This window comes from Pseudorca crassidens, chromosome 10, assembly GCF_039906515.1.
Source record: "Pseudorca crassidens isolate mPseCra1 chromosome 10, mPseCra1.hap1, whole genome shotgun sequence".
NCBI lineage: Eukaryota > Metazoa > Chordata > Mammalia > Artiodactyla > Delphinidae > Pseudorca > Pseudorca crassidens.
The window spans coordinates 21,083,753-21,096,449 of record NC_090305.1 but is presented as its reverse complement, the minus strand read 5'-3'; the positions used below and the strand labels follow the sequence as shown (position 1 = coordinate 21,096,449).

At 40.9% G+C, this 12,697-nt stretch overlaps 5 non-coding genes across 5 annotated transcripts; 1 reads left to right on the top strand and 4 right to left on the bottom strand.

Annotated features, from left to right (window-relative positions):
- Positions 1-4,629: 4,629 nt before the first annotated feature.
- TRNAK-CUU (transfer RNA lysine (anticodon CUU)) lies at positions 4,630-4,702 on the bottom strand. The gene has a single exon. It is a non-coding gene; the product is annotated as a tRNA-Lys (tRNA).
- Positions 4,703-6,045: 1,343 nt separating this feature from the next.
- Positions 6,046-6,117, bottom strand: TRNAP-AGG (transfer RNA proline (anticodon AGG)). Its single transcript has one exon. It is a non-coding gene; the product is annotated as a tRNA-Pro (tRNA).
- A 1,131-nt stretch (positions 6,118-7,248) lies between these two features.
- TRNAI-AAU (transfer RNA isoleucine (anticodon AAU)) lies at positions 7,249-7,322 on the bottom strand. Its single transcript has one exon. It is a non-coding gene; the product is annotated as a tRNA-Ile (tRNA).
- A 475-nt stretch (positions 7,323-7,797) lies between these two features.
- TRNAA-CGC (transfer RNA alanine (anticodon CGC)) lies at positions 7,798-7,869 on the bottom strand. Its single transcript has one exon. It is a non-coding gene; the product is annotated as a tRNA-Ala (tRNA).
- Positions 7,870-8,705: 836 nt separating this feature from the next.
- TRNAK-UUU (transfer RNA lysine (anticodon UUU)) lies at positions 8,706-8,778 on the top strand. The gene has a single exon. It is a non-coding gene; the product is annotated as a tRNA-Lys (tRNA).
- Positions 8,779-12,697: the final 3,919 nt, after the last annotated feature.

Sequence of the window (12,697 nt, the reverse complement as noted above, 5' to 3'; positions counted from 1 at the left end):
AAAGAACAAGCAGATTTGAGGGATTCTGAGGAGTGTGTGTGTATGTGAATAACTTGAATTCTCGTAGGTCAAGAATCACGTCTGGTTCTTCCATATATATCTAGCCTTCTTTTCCATATATTTACACAATAAAATATAACTGTGAAAATATAAGAAGCAGGAAAGTTTTGGTGTTCCTTTCTTTTTCGCCTTCCTCAGTATTCTTAGATGCAGGTGGGAGATGAATTTCGAATCCCACAATAGGGAAGAACAAATATGACTCTATACTGGATATGTTTTTTTTTCTTTAACCTTTGCATTCTATTAGTTTTGCTATAAATTAATCACTAGAGGGACGTTGCCTAAGGCTTAAAGTATACATAATGGCCCGTCTCAAGGAACCCTGCCTCCCATGCCTGAGGGGTTAAGCTAAAAATACCTTTGCTTAGCTCCCAGGGAAACATCCTGACCTAGCCTCCCTGTGAATGGCTGCAGGAAAGAAGAAATTAACATATCCCCTCCCGAGTCTGGCCAGAACCAGGAAATATTTGCAACAATTTATCGCCTTTTTTACTTTATCTCCTCACCTCCCCCTCTTTTTTCCATAAAAGAAACTAGCATCCAAAGCCAGGCAAGATGGTTCTTGAGGACGTTTGTCTTCCATCTTCTCGGTCTGCCGGACCTTTGCTTTCCATTGCTTTTGTTCGGTCTATAGCTCTAGGCATACATAATGGCCTGCCTCCGGGAACCCTGCCTCTCTGCCTGAATGTTAAATTAAAGTGACTTTGTTAAGCCCACAGGGAAACACTCTGCCCCTGCCCACCTGTGAATGGCTGCAGAAAAGCAGAAATTAACGCATCCCCTCCCCGAGGATGGGCCAAAACCGGGAGGTCTTTTGTAAGACTTAAAGCCTTTTTACTTTACTTCCTCATTCCCCTCCCTCTCTCTGTTCTATAAAAGAAACTAGCGTCCAGCCCCTGATAAGATGGTACTCCGGGACGCTAGATCACCATGTTATCTGACGCCTGGCTTTCCGAATAAAGTCACTATTCCGTGCCCCCAAAACTTGTCTCTCAATTTATTGACCTGTCATGCGAACTTGAGCTCGGTAACGTATACACAACAGTGACCTTTAATATTCACAAATATGCATTGAGCACTGACTATTCCAGTCACCATGCTAAGTGCTGGGAACACACAGAGGCAAATCAGATAAACTCTGTCCCCAAAAGGTGTCAAATTGAAAAGCTCAAACAGTAAGTTTGAGTCAATCATGGAGGTAAAGATTTTCAGCTTTGAAGGCTCTGACTCAAAACGCTTGGTAGTTAAGTTAGTGGGACCTCTCTTGTTGGTAGTTTAGACCATACCATATAATAAAAGTGTATTCTGCTGATGTAAACATTTATCTTTTAGAAAAAGTCCTAGGACTCTGAACTCTGGAATCCAGATGATTATGAAAATATGTTCTGGCATACATATATTTTTATTTCATGTTCAAAAAATAATACTGGCTTGTTTCTGGAATGCCTGAGCTATTGTCACCTTGGGCTGCTGGTGCAGATAATACTCTTGTGTAGAATACTTCCTTTTCCCTTTACCTATGACCCCAGCTTTCCAAGTCCGCTCTGGAACAGGATTAAGGCCCTGACTTCTGTCTCTTGTTTACTCTTCTCAACTACCAAGACTTCCTGAAGCACACCTGACTATACAATTTGCTGTTGATAACCTTCTCTGAACAGACCTTTGTATTCACAAAATTGTAGTTGTGTCTGCCTTTGCTTTTCTTCCAGAGACTGTCCTCCCAAGTTCAGACCTAACTGTAGGCTAACATGTTCTTGTAGGCAGCCTCCAAATTACTGACCTCTGGCTTTTCTTTCATATCTGGCTCAGGCCAGTATCAGTCAAGCTCTAGTTATGAATAGAGAGTCTGTGGACTCTGCTTTCAGATTATCTGTCCTAAGGAAAAGCCACTACGTTTTTTTTTAGTTAATTTGATAAGATTTATTAAACAATGTTATCTATATAAAAGATTAAGTATCCTAAAGGCAATGCAACTAAAGTTATTCTTTCAACAAATATGTGAGAGGTTACTGTGTGTCAAATTCCTGAATTCCAAAATGTCATAGTGTGATTTGCTTTTTTTGTCCCCCCTACTGTAGACTGAATATTGTCCCCCCCAAACATATATGTTGAAACCTTAACACCCACCCCACAGTGTGGCAGTATTTGGAATAAGGAAGTAATTAAGGTTGGATTGGTGTTCTTAAAAGAAAAGACATCTGGAAGCTCACTCCCTCTTTCTTCCACTGAGGACGTGGCAAGAATGCAGCCCTCTACAAGCCAAGAAGAGAGCTCTCACCAGAAATTGAATCAGTTAGTGCCTTAATCATGGATTCCTCAGCCTCTAGAACTGCAAGAAAATAAAAATTTTTCAGTTTAAGCCACCCAGTCTGTGGTATTTTGTTCTGGTAGCCCAAGCAGACTAAGATACCAGCCCCCAACCTGTGCCCTTTTTAACCACCTTTAATCAAGGACTCCTTTGCAGTTGAAGTGTTATGTCTAAGGAGTTAGGTTAGCTTGTGCTCAGGACCAAGCTCAGGATGGCCTTGGCCTTGGAGATGTTGGCACAGGCCTTGAGTTCAGAAATGCAATTTTTAAGTATGTCAACTCAATTTTAACAATATAGCCAAAGGGCCATAAGAATGGGAAAAAGCAGTCTGTTCCAAGCAACTCAAAAAATGTTTATAAACAAGAAATCCATTAAGTTAATTGACAACAGGACATGTGGCTTATTAACACCAGCAATACTTGTTCCTCTATCTAGGACATCCCTTTATAGTTTTCATCATACCAGGAAACCGAAACATTAAGTTGATGCTGCTGGGTGATCAAGAGTCCAGGCTTTACAATAAGACTTAGGGCTTAATACCCACAACATGGAGTCTGTAAATCTTCTATGATTGTTCTCTCTAGTAAGTAGAATATTCATATGAGTCCGATACAGGGCCTCTGTTCCCTTGATTTTACTGGATAAACGCTGGTAATTTCTTAACTCCGTTTCTGTCACCATCACCTATTTTTTAAAACAGTCACTCCGAGCACCTTCATTTCCTAATGCTAGACAGTTAAAATACAACTGAGAATTTAATTTTCACTTGAGTCAGTTACATTCACCCAGTAAGTAAATGATAGCCTTCTTGAAGGCACGGCCCATGTTATATGCATGTTTTCATTTTAAGTATCCAACAGGGAAAAGGCGCTTAATAAAAATACGTTCATCAATTAATTTGAAAGATGTCTTGAGACCTGGAAAACAGTCAAGGCTCAGTGTACTCTTCTAGGAAAGTTGTTTCTTGTCCATCCATTTTAAGTTGACTCATGATTCTCGGTTTCATCGTGTAAATACTGACAATACTTCCAAATTGTAGGGAGTCTACCTAGTTTAAAACATGTGATTCCATGTGCCCAACCATAGGTGCTATTCATCTAAATAGGTAAAATACGGAATAGTTTTAAAACGGAATATAACATCACATGGAGCAAGGGATATATTAACAATATTCAGGTTCCTGAGTAAAGAAAAAAGGAAGCTTTGGATGGGGGAGGATGGAGAGTGGTAAGTTGTCCTGTCTCCAGCATGCTCAGAAGTGGGCATTCTTTCAATACAATATTGATAGTTCTGGGGCTCTTGGTCTCAATGGGTGTAGACAGCATTATCAGGTTTTCAAAGCGACATAAATATTTTTAACATCTAACTCGTTTTGCTCTGATTATACACTAGGCAACCTTTCGTATGAATTTTGCCTTCCCAAATTTGAGGGCCAATAAAAACACACTGGGCCACTTAGTTTTTTTTCTTAGTATAAATTTATAAAGCTGGTATTCTGACTTTAAAGTTATTCTTGACTATATCCTTCACACTCCCATTCAAGAGAGAATGGTAGAAATGCAATTTGGACTATAAAAACCAGGCTTAAGTCTTTAGATTTTATTTTGCAGGCAGTTGCAACCTGTTGTGGGTTGGTTGGTTCTTTTACTTGCCGAAGGAAGGGAAGAAAGGTTGGAAACAGCACTATCTAAAAGGAGGTCCATTGTGCTGTTTAGGTGTAGTTGATCAGGAACTGAAAGGGTGTATGAGGTAGTGGTAATAGAAAATCTGTCTCCCGTTATTACATAATGACACTTGCTTGGGCCAGAAAGTTGTCACCATTCTCAAAACTCTCCATGGACATTGCTGCTTCTGAGCCTCTGCCCATCAAACTGTTTCCTTTGTTTGGATCGTCTCCACCTTCATACTACGTTTTCCAACATCCCTGCATCCTAAACCCTTTTCGGTGGGGATAGTGCTTCAGAATCATCCCAGGAGCCTAAATGCCCTACCAGAGACCATGTTATCTCTAGTTACCCAAACAAAAGCTCTAATAAGCCAGAGAAGTGCGTTGCCGCCAGGGGTCGATGAGGCTTAACGCTGCCGGAGTCATAGAGCTGGCCGGAATAGTTCAACAGAGCCTGTAAACCACAGCTGGTCACCGGGATTCCGCAATTCAATACTTTCTAAAATTTCTCGTTTGACAACGGTGAGGCACTTTGTTTTGGAGATTAGAGGAAGGTGCAGAAATGTAGCTGCGAGCAAAAGGTACAGAGATTACTCGCCCAACGTGGGGCTCGAACCCACGACCCTGAGATTAAGAGTCTCATGCTCTACCGACTGAGCTAGCCGGGCACTCCGTACACGAACTTTCTTCAGTGAATTAAGAGACTATAAAATTCTTCCTGGACTGACAGGGATTAATAGGATTCTAGATATTTTGACTGTTTTTGTTATATAAGATGACGTGAAACGCAAAGAATGTAAGCATTGTCTGAAATTATTGGCATGCATTCCATTCGCTTTCACTACATCTTCCCTCTTCGCCTCATTCTCACCAACATGTCTTGATAGACCACAAGATCCTTCCGGAATCCAAGAGTCGGAATCTCTGAACGCTCTAAGGGTGAGCCCAGCTCTGGCATTCCCAGAGCTCCAGGCCTGGTTGCCAATGTGGCTCCAAGCTCAGTCCCAAAAGTCAGGTCCTCGAACCAAAACATTGCACTGGGCCTTCTCCGTAACCCACTGAGACATTCCTCTCCTGTTTCTATCACCTGTCAACTCTGGCCCCTCTTGCCACGCTGTGTAAATGTGGTCCTAAAGGAATTCCCTGCGGTTTTCTCCCTCCTTTTCAGGCCGCTAGTTCTTGTTCATTTGTTGTCCTTCTCCACAATCAGGGCTTTCACACACAAAAAAGGGAGGCGGGAAGGGGTGTTGCAACTGCGTTTTAATATAAAATATTTGACAACCACTGGAATATAGGATCCAGTGATTTTTGTGTATTTTGTTTACCACAGACTGCAAAAGCTCATTGATTATAATAGATGCTAAACAAATATCTGTTTAAAGAGTGTACCAACAGTATGCTCCGGGAAAAGAGAAAAAGTGCCCCTTCTCAATAATGAAGCAGAGCCCCTATTCCTGAATGATGAAAGAATACGCAACGAGGAAAGCCGAAATAACTTGTACAAAGGTTTCCAGCACCCCAACTCTATAGGTCAATATTTGATTTTTCCATTTGAACCCATTTCTTTGATGTGATGAATGAATGATGGGTGACATTGAATTGAGATATGACCATCGTCTTCCTATACTATTTTTTTAATTTTAAAAATATAATGTTTATTACCTGGATTTTTTTAAATTAACTTTTATTGGAGTATAGTTGCTTTACAATGTTGTTTCCTATACATTTCATATGACCACAACCGTGGAGTCGATTTTCTAGAATAACCAGAAACCTTGGCCTTTGCAAGAGTCAGTTTAGAGCTGATGCAAAACTGAGTAAGAGCCAAAACTGAAAAGTACTTGTCTCTCTTAACTAGAAGAGTTATCTAGTTACTTATTGGAATCAAGTGCATATACAGCCTACATATTTCTACATGAAAATATAGCAGTTTAATTTAACAGCAGATGTACTAATTTCTTTTGAGTGAGTTTAATAAAAAATTCAATAGCGGGTGTAGGCCGCAAAACTTGGGCTCGTCCGGGATTTGAACCCGGGACCTCTCGCACCCTAAGCGAGAATCATACCCCTAGACCAACGAGCCACTTGCAAAAATGATTTTTCTAAACAGATTAAATATTTACTTCTCCTAAATATTTACTTCTCCGTTTTTCTTTCCTACTTGGATATATAACATTTTTTTCCGTCTCTGTTTCTCTTTGTTTCTGTCTCCCTGCTACCCTCCCTTCCTAGTTTTTTAAAACCAGATCGACTTGGCTCAGAAGTTTCCTGGATTTCCCTGCAACAGAATCCTTCGAAGATTGGTCTGTATAAAGCCTTATTTCTCAGAGATCGCTAATCCACCCTTTGTAAGAAACAACGGTGGCGTTTATTTAAAATAAAGAAACCTGTAGTCTTCCTCAAATCTACTGAGTCAAAGTCCCTGGGGGTGAGGCCCAATAAGCTGTATTTTTGACAAGCTCCCTAACTCCTCTTGGCTTGATCTCAGTATTTTCCACGGAAAATAGTGAAAATTCATTCAACGGGATATAAAGTTCTGAGGTCTTGAATGAATAAAGAAAATTCGTTGTACAAGGAACAAGGGGATACATAATTAGTGTTCAGAAAGTCGGTTTTGATGGAAAATGAGACTGATTCAAGAGGCGTAACATCGAGAAGTGGACGAAACAGAGGGTCTGCTGGTGTGGGTCAACGTGGACCAACTGGTTGGTGACAGACGGCAAAGTAGATTCTGGAAAAGGGCTTAGTCCTTTCTTACCTAAAAAAATCAAAGTAACAAGAAAACACTTTTCCCAATATGGGAGTCCTCCCTTCATGTGAGGGATGATCTAACCGAATAGAAATCCTCAACTGAGCAATCGGAGATCATGAACACTGCCTTTTCACACTTGCCCCGCATCTCAGTATGTTTTCAGACTATTTCGAGGGCAGTGTTTGGCCACTAAACAAACTGGTGACAGTTTTTCCTTCTAATGAACTTAATAACTCCTAAGGTGTCTTGCTGCTTTTCTGCTTCTCTTGGACAAAATTTTGAGCAATCTGTCTTGCTCAAAGACGTGTGCTCTGGACTCCCTAGGATGGTTTGGACTTGTGACAAAATGTCTCTTGTGGAGATACCGCAGGTTGTCTCGTAGGACAGTCGTTCGACAGTTTGGCTGGAAAGTAATCAAAACTATTTCACGGTTAAATCACAGTGGTGGTTAAAAGGAGACTGTGGCCCGTACGGGGATCGAACCCGCGACCTTGGCGTTATTAGCACCACGCTCTAACCAACTGAGCTAACCGGCCACCCGTTTTTCCATTTCTTTGGAAGCCTTTACAAGAAACTTTTCTCGTTCTTGATGTTTTGATAATAGGAACAGTATTGTGTATCTGAGCTGCTGGATTCGCCTACACCAAACAAGCCTTCGTCCTTTTCCCAACATTTGTCCTACTTTTCAGTACCATGACTCAGCAACAATACCTCCTCCTCCCCTTTGAGTGTTTTCAGGCCCGTTACCACAGCTAGCCGTTCACTAATGGATCCTGGGCAAGTTTCCAAGTTGCTCCTCTTCGGCCATCTGTCCATTGGGTGTGCTTTTCTGCGTTTTCAATTTCATTCATTACAGATATCCTAAAAAACTTCAAAGGTATCCTGTTTCCTTCTCTACGTATACAGTTCTATACGCCGTGGCTAAAAGAGTACCGAGAAAATTGGAGGAGGATACAAAGTAAGCATTGATGTTTTTAAAGGGCAATTTCTGATTATGTAGATAAAAGGACCTGGAGATGCCGGGGATCGAACCCGGGGCCTCATACATGCGAAGCATGCGCTCTACCACTGAGCTACATCCCCATCCTGCAGCAAACGCGTTTGTAGCACTTCCCAATTCTTTGAATCTGAATTTTTTTCCCCCTCTGCAACTCTAAGACTTTCTGAATGCTTAAATTAAATTTTCCTTTGCTTATTCAGCAAAATCTTGAAATGGTTAATGGGGCAACGTTCATGGGCATTTCGAGTGGAGAAAGCCTTCCAGTCATTGGACCCTTGTCAAGCACTTAACTTAGAGACGGAACGAAATCTGACGAGAAAAAAGAGAGTGGGACTCTCCTTTAAAAGCTTCTTTCCTTTTTTCTTTTTCCTTTTTTTCCCCTCTCCAAAGACAGCTGAGACCCAGCACGAAATCAAATCGCTCCCTCAGTCCCTAGACCTATATTCAGGTATCCAAAGAGCGGCCGAAAGGTGATTTAATTATCCCTTAAAAGCATCAGCATTGGATTGGCTTCCTTTTGAAAGTGTTTGGGCCCAAATGTAGAATATTTGACTTGTTTCTCTGGGAAGCCTAGGAACTAAAGGCCAACCTGCAGTTTTTGACTGCACTGAATTCTATATGGTACTATAGAATATATCTCTATATGCTACATAGAGATACAGTGTTTATATACATATAGTATATATCTAAACTAGAGTGAGCGAGAAAGATACAATTTGGGGAGACATTATAATTAATGTAATATGGTTTTATCGCGGCCTTAAAGACCTTCACTGTGGCTGAGTTTCTATGCCAAGCATTTTCTGAATAGCCAGCTCTGAACCGGAATCACAGGCGAAATGCCTAAAATCGTTCTTCTGAATGTATGCATAAATTGACTATAGTTGATGTGGAAGGCGTTTTTTTTTTTCTTGTGTGAGCCCGGATAGCTCAGTTGGCAGAGCATCAGACTTTTAATCTGAGGGTCCAGGGTTCAAGTCCCTGTTTGGGCGTTGTCGTTTTCTTTTCCTATTCCTATATATTCATCTCTAAAGAATAGTAACAGAAAGGAAGGTAAACTCAAATAAATCACAAGCCGATTTCCCTAAAGAAGAAAAGAGGGGACCCTGAGCATGGCATAGTTATCACAACCTAGGACCTTTTCAGAAAATAGAAGGGCCTTTTAGCCGGAAGCCACAGCACAAAACATTTCATCTAGAGCTCGAGTAAAAGTTTCATTAACAATGGTAACAAATTATCAAAGGCCAAACTCTTTCTTGAAAAGCAGCCAATGTGCAGAACTGCTCGCTCTTCTCTACACTGGTGTGCTCCTCTCAGAGCTCAGCTCTGGGGATGCCCAGGTAAACTGGATAGAGGAGGTGGCACCATACTCAGAATTCGTGGCCTAGGGGCAGTGCTTTCCACTGGCCATGACCAGTTTGTAGTTTAGTTTACATCTGGACCCACACACACATGTGTAACAGGAACAAAAGTTGCCTGAATTACCACTTACCACATGCATTGCATTCTATTTCAGATTCCATGTTATTCTCAAAAATGCTGGGTGATACCCATGCTTAAATTCATTTTATATCTCCCTCACTGAGAAACACTGGGCTGTAGGGTGATCATAAAGATGAAACGTAACACATAGTACAGAACAATGGGTGCTGTGCTTGTTGCCGAGTCCAAGCTCAGACCGCTAGCAGAATCACAGGCCAATAAATTGAGAAACGAGTTGCTGGGGCAAGGAATAGCGGCATTATTCAGAAAGCCAGCAGAAGGAGAAGATGGTGGACTAGTGTCCCAAAGGACCATCTCCCTGAGTTAGAATTCAGGCTTCTTTTACACTAAAAGGGGAGGGAGCAAAGTCCTGGTTCTAGGATGCGTTAATTTCTTCCTTCCTGCAGCCATTCACAGCTGGGCCTGGTCAGGAGGTTTCCTGTGAGCTAAACAAAGGTATTTTAGCTTAACGCTCATTACATGGGAGGAAGGGTTCTCAGAGATGAGCCATAATGTATAAGCTAAGCTTATAGGCAACATCCCTTTAGTGACTAACTTGTAGCAAAAGCAATAGAATACAAAGGTTAAAGTAAATTATTCTTCCCCATTACATGCTGAGTAACCTGCCTATACCACCTTTTCCTCTAAATCCAAGTTCACTCTTCTAGAGGACCCAAAGCCTCAAGTCACCTGAGCACAGGGGCACCAACACCATCTCTGCCCTGCTAGGAACTACTAAAGCAGCATAACTTGGCAGCCCTTGATTGAGACCTCGTTTGGTAACTCCCCAAAGCAGAAATTTCATCCCAATGGATCCAGCAGATAACAGACAAATAAGATTTTACTTTGCTATTAAAAATTATCAAACAAGTTTTAAAACCTCTAGAAAAGAATAACAGAACACTCCTGTCATTTGCCTTGTTGGCATGGTAGGCAGCATATGAGCCTCATAACGTGACAGCCTCGAGGCCAATCCTCAGGGAGTGTAGCATTTTGCAGCAAGAAAATACTGCAGAAGAAGTAACCCAATGTGATCATCATTATTATTGCTGTTAGAGTCACACAAGAAATCTTTTCTTTCAGCGTTTGTCACCTTGTAACTTTGAGAAGGCCACACACCTGTAGATGAAAGATTTTTCTGTCTGTAAGGAAGCCCATTTGGGCTGTGACCCCACAAGTTTTTTTTTCGTTTTGTTTTTTACAATGCTCCGAGCTTTTTGAAAAGAAAAGAAACTTCCTCGAACTTTAATTAAACTTTCCTCTTTCTCACAACATTTTTAAAATAAGCGGTGAGGGGGGGTGATCACAAAATTGAATAATTCCAGATGATTCCGACCTGGTCTCAGAGAGTGTGCCAAGCAGTAAGATCATAAATGTTGAGCTGCTACACTTCTTGAGAAGACGAAGGACTTACCTATATGTCAGTATGTATACTTAGCTGAGAGTCAAAAGATTCTATTCGCAGCCTTTGGGGGAGGTTTGAGATAGAAAGAGAAGACAATCATTTGAGCTTTTACATTTTGCAGCTTGGATCTTAGTGGGCTGAAACACCAGCCTTCCTGAGCTGACTGTTATCTGTGCGCCAACAACAACTGATTGTTATCTGTGTGCAACCTGGATGCGATTGGCTGACTGACAGACTTGCCAAGAATGTTACTCCAATTCCAGGAGTCAAGCAGCTTATATAGTAGGTAGTTTAAAATGGCACTGGATTAAATTAACAGATAAATTATATCCCCAGCCTACACTATTCTCTCGATCTCTAAACCTGTCCCCATTAGCCTGGATATCTTCAAACACTTAAAATCAATGAGTTCTGGGTAGGGGATTAAGAGGTGCAAACTACTACGTATAAAATAAATGAGCTACAAGGATATATTGTACAGCACAGGGAATATAACCAATGTTTTATAATAACTATAAATGGAGTATCATCTTTAAAAATTATGAATCACTATGTTGTACACCTGAAACTTACATACTATTGTAAGTCAACTATACCTCCATTTAAAAACAAATTAAAAAAAACTCAACTAATTCTAATAATTTGCTTTACCAATCAAAACCTGCATCCTCCATTCAAGAAGCCTAGGTACCTTGAGGTAGTGCCTAGAGGGAAAAGCTACTAGAAGATTCCATGGGTCATTTACCCTTTTATTAGGCAGGTGACTTTAGATAAACCTTCAGATTCCCAAGCTACACTGTCAACCACACTTCTTTTCTACTGTTTATTAAAATATATATATATTAAAAAAAAACAGAAAAAGCATACAAATAACTAATTAGATATCAACAGTTCTGTGGAGGTTCTTTGGAGCTTCTGGTCTGTTAAGGTAAACTGGCCTCACTCTTTTTCACTTTTGAAATCTCACGTACCCTCCACCCAACTCATCTAGTCGTGGAAGACTTTGTTTAAAAAACAAAACTCAGCTAGTGAAAACAACTCATTGTTAGGAGATAATTCATCATGGATCGCTCACATTTCTGCATGTATTGCTAGTGGGGCACTGACTGTCCTTTGTTCTGGATTATGTTTTCAAGGATGCTTATATAGCAAACACCGTTGGAAGACAGAGATAATGTTTCTCTCCAGAGCAACAGGCAGGCATGTTTACTGCTCATTATTAAAGAATTGGGATCCCCAGGTTTAGGGTTTCCGTCCTGTAACACAATCCACTGAATGTACAGATGTCATGTGTTGCCCTCTGGAAATTGGAGGTGGGGAATCAGAGAAAATATGCTGATAATCTGGTTATTGTTATTCCTGGAATCATAAACTGTGCATTGTCTCTGACCCAGGAGTCTCGTGAGTTGAACCAGCATCCATGAAACTGTGTGTGCCAGGCTAACTTAACAAGCTGAGCTCGCAAGTTGGGTAAATTTCAGAACTTTCACATTTCTTTACACTCATCAGTCTCTCCCCTCTCCTCTTCTCTCTCGTATATTCCTTATCTCAGTTAGTTTTACAATTGTCCACATAAATGCCAAAGCTAGGAATTAGGGTCCCTTCTCAGACTCCTTTCCCTCCCTTACCTCACTCTTTCATATCCAATCCCTAACTAAGTCTACCTTTTAAATACTTAAGAGGGAGGATGCAGGGAATTTTGTGAAAAATTTTCCATTTCGGCTCCCAACATACCACCCAAATTCAAGTTCTTGCCATCTCGTGTGAGGAGTATGGCAATTGTCTTATAACTATCTTTTTTAGCAAGGGAGGCATGTGTTCTGCCTCATCCTCCTGAAAGTCCTTTTTTTAGGCCTGAATAAAGCGGTATACTTTACAGGCGGGAAACCTCCACTTCCAACATCCTCCTTCTAATTCAACCATACAAAAGCCAAGGACACAGAGGTTTTTGTAAAATGCAAATCTGATCTGGCTTTTCCCCAGGGCTAAAACTTTCAAGATCAGCAGGATAAAATCTGAACTCC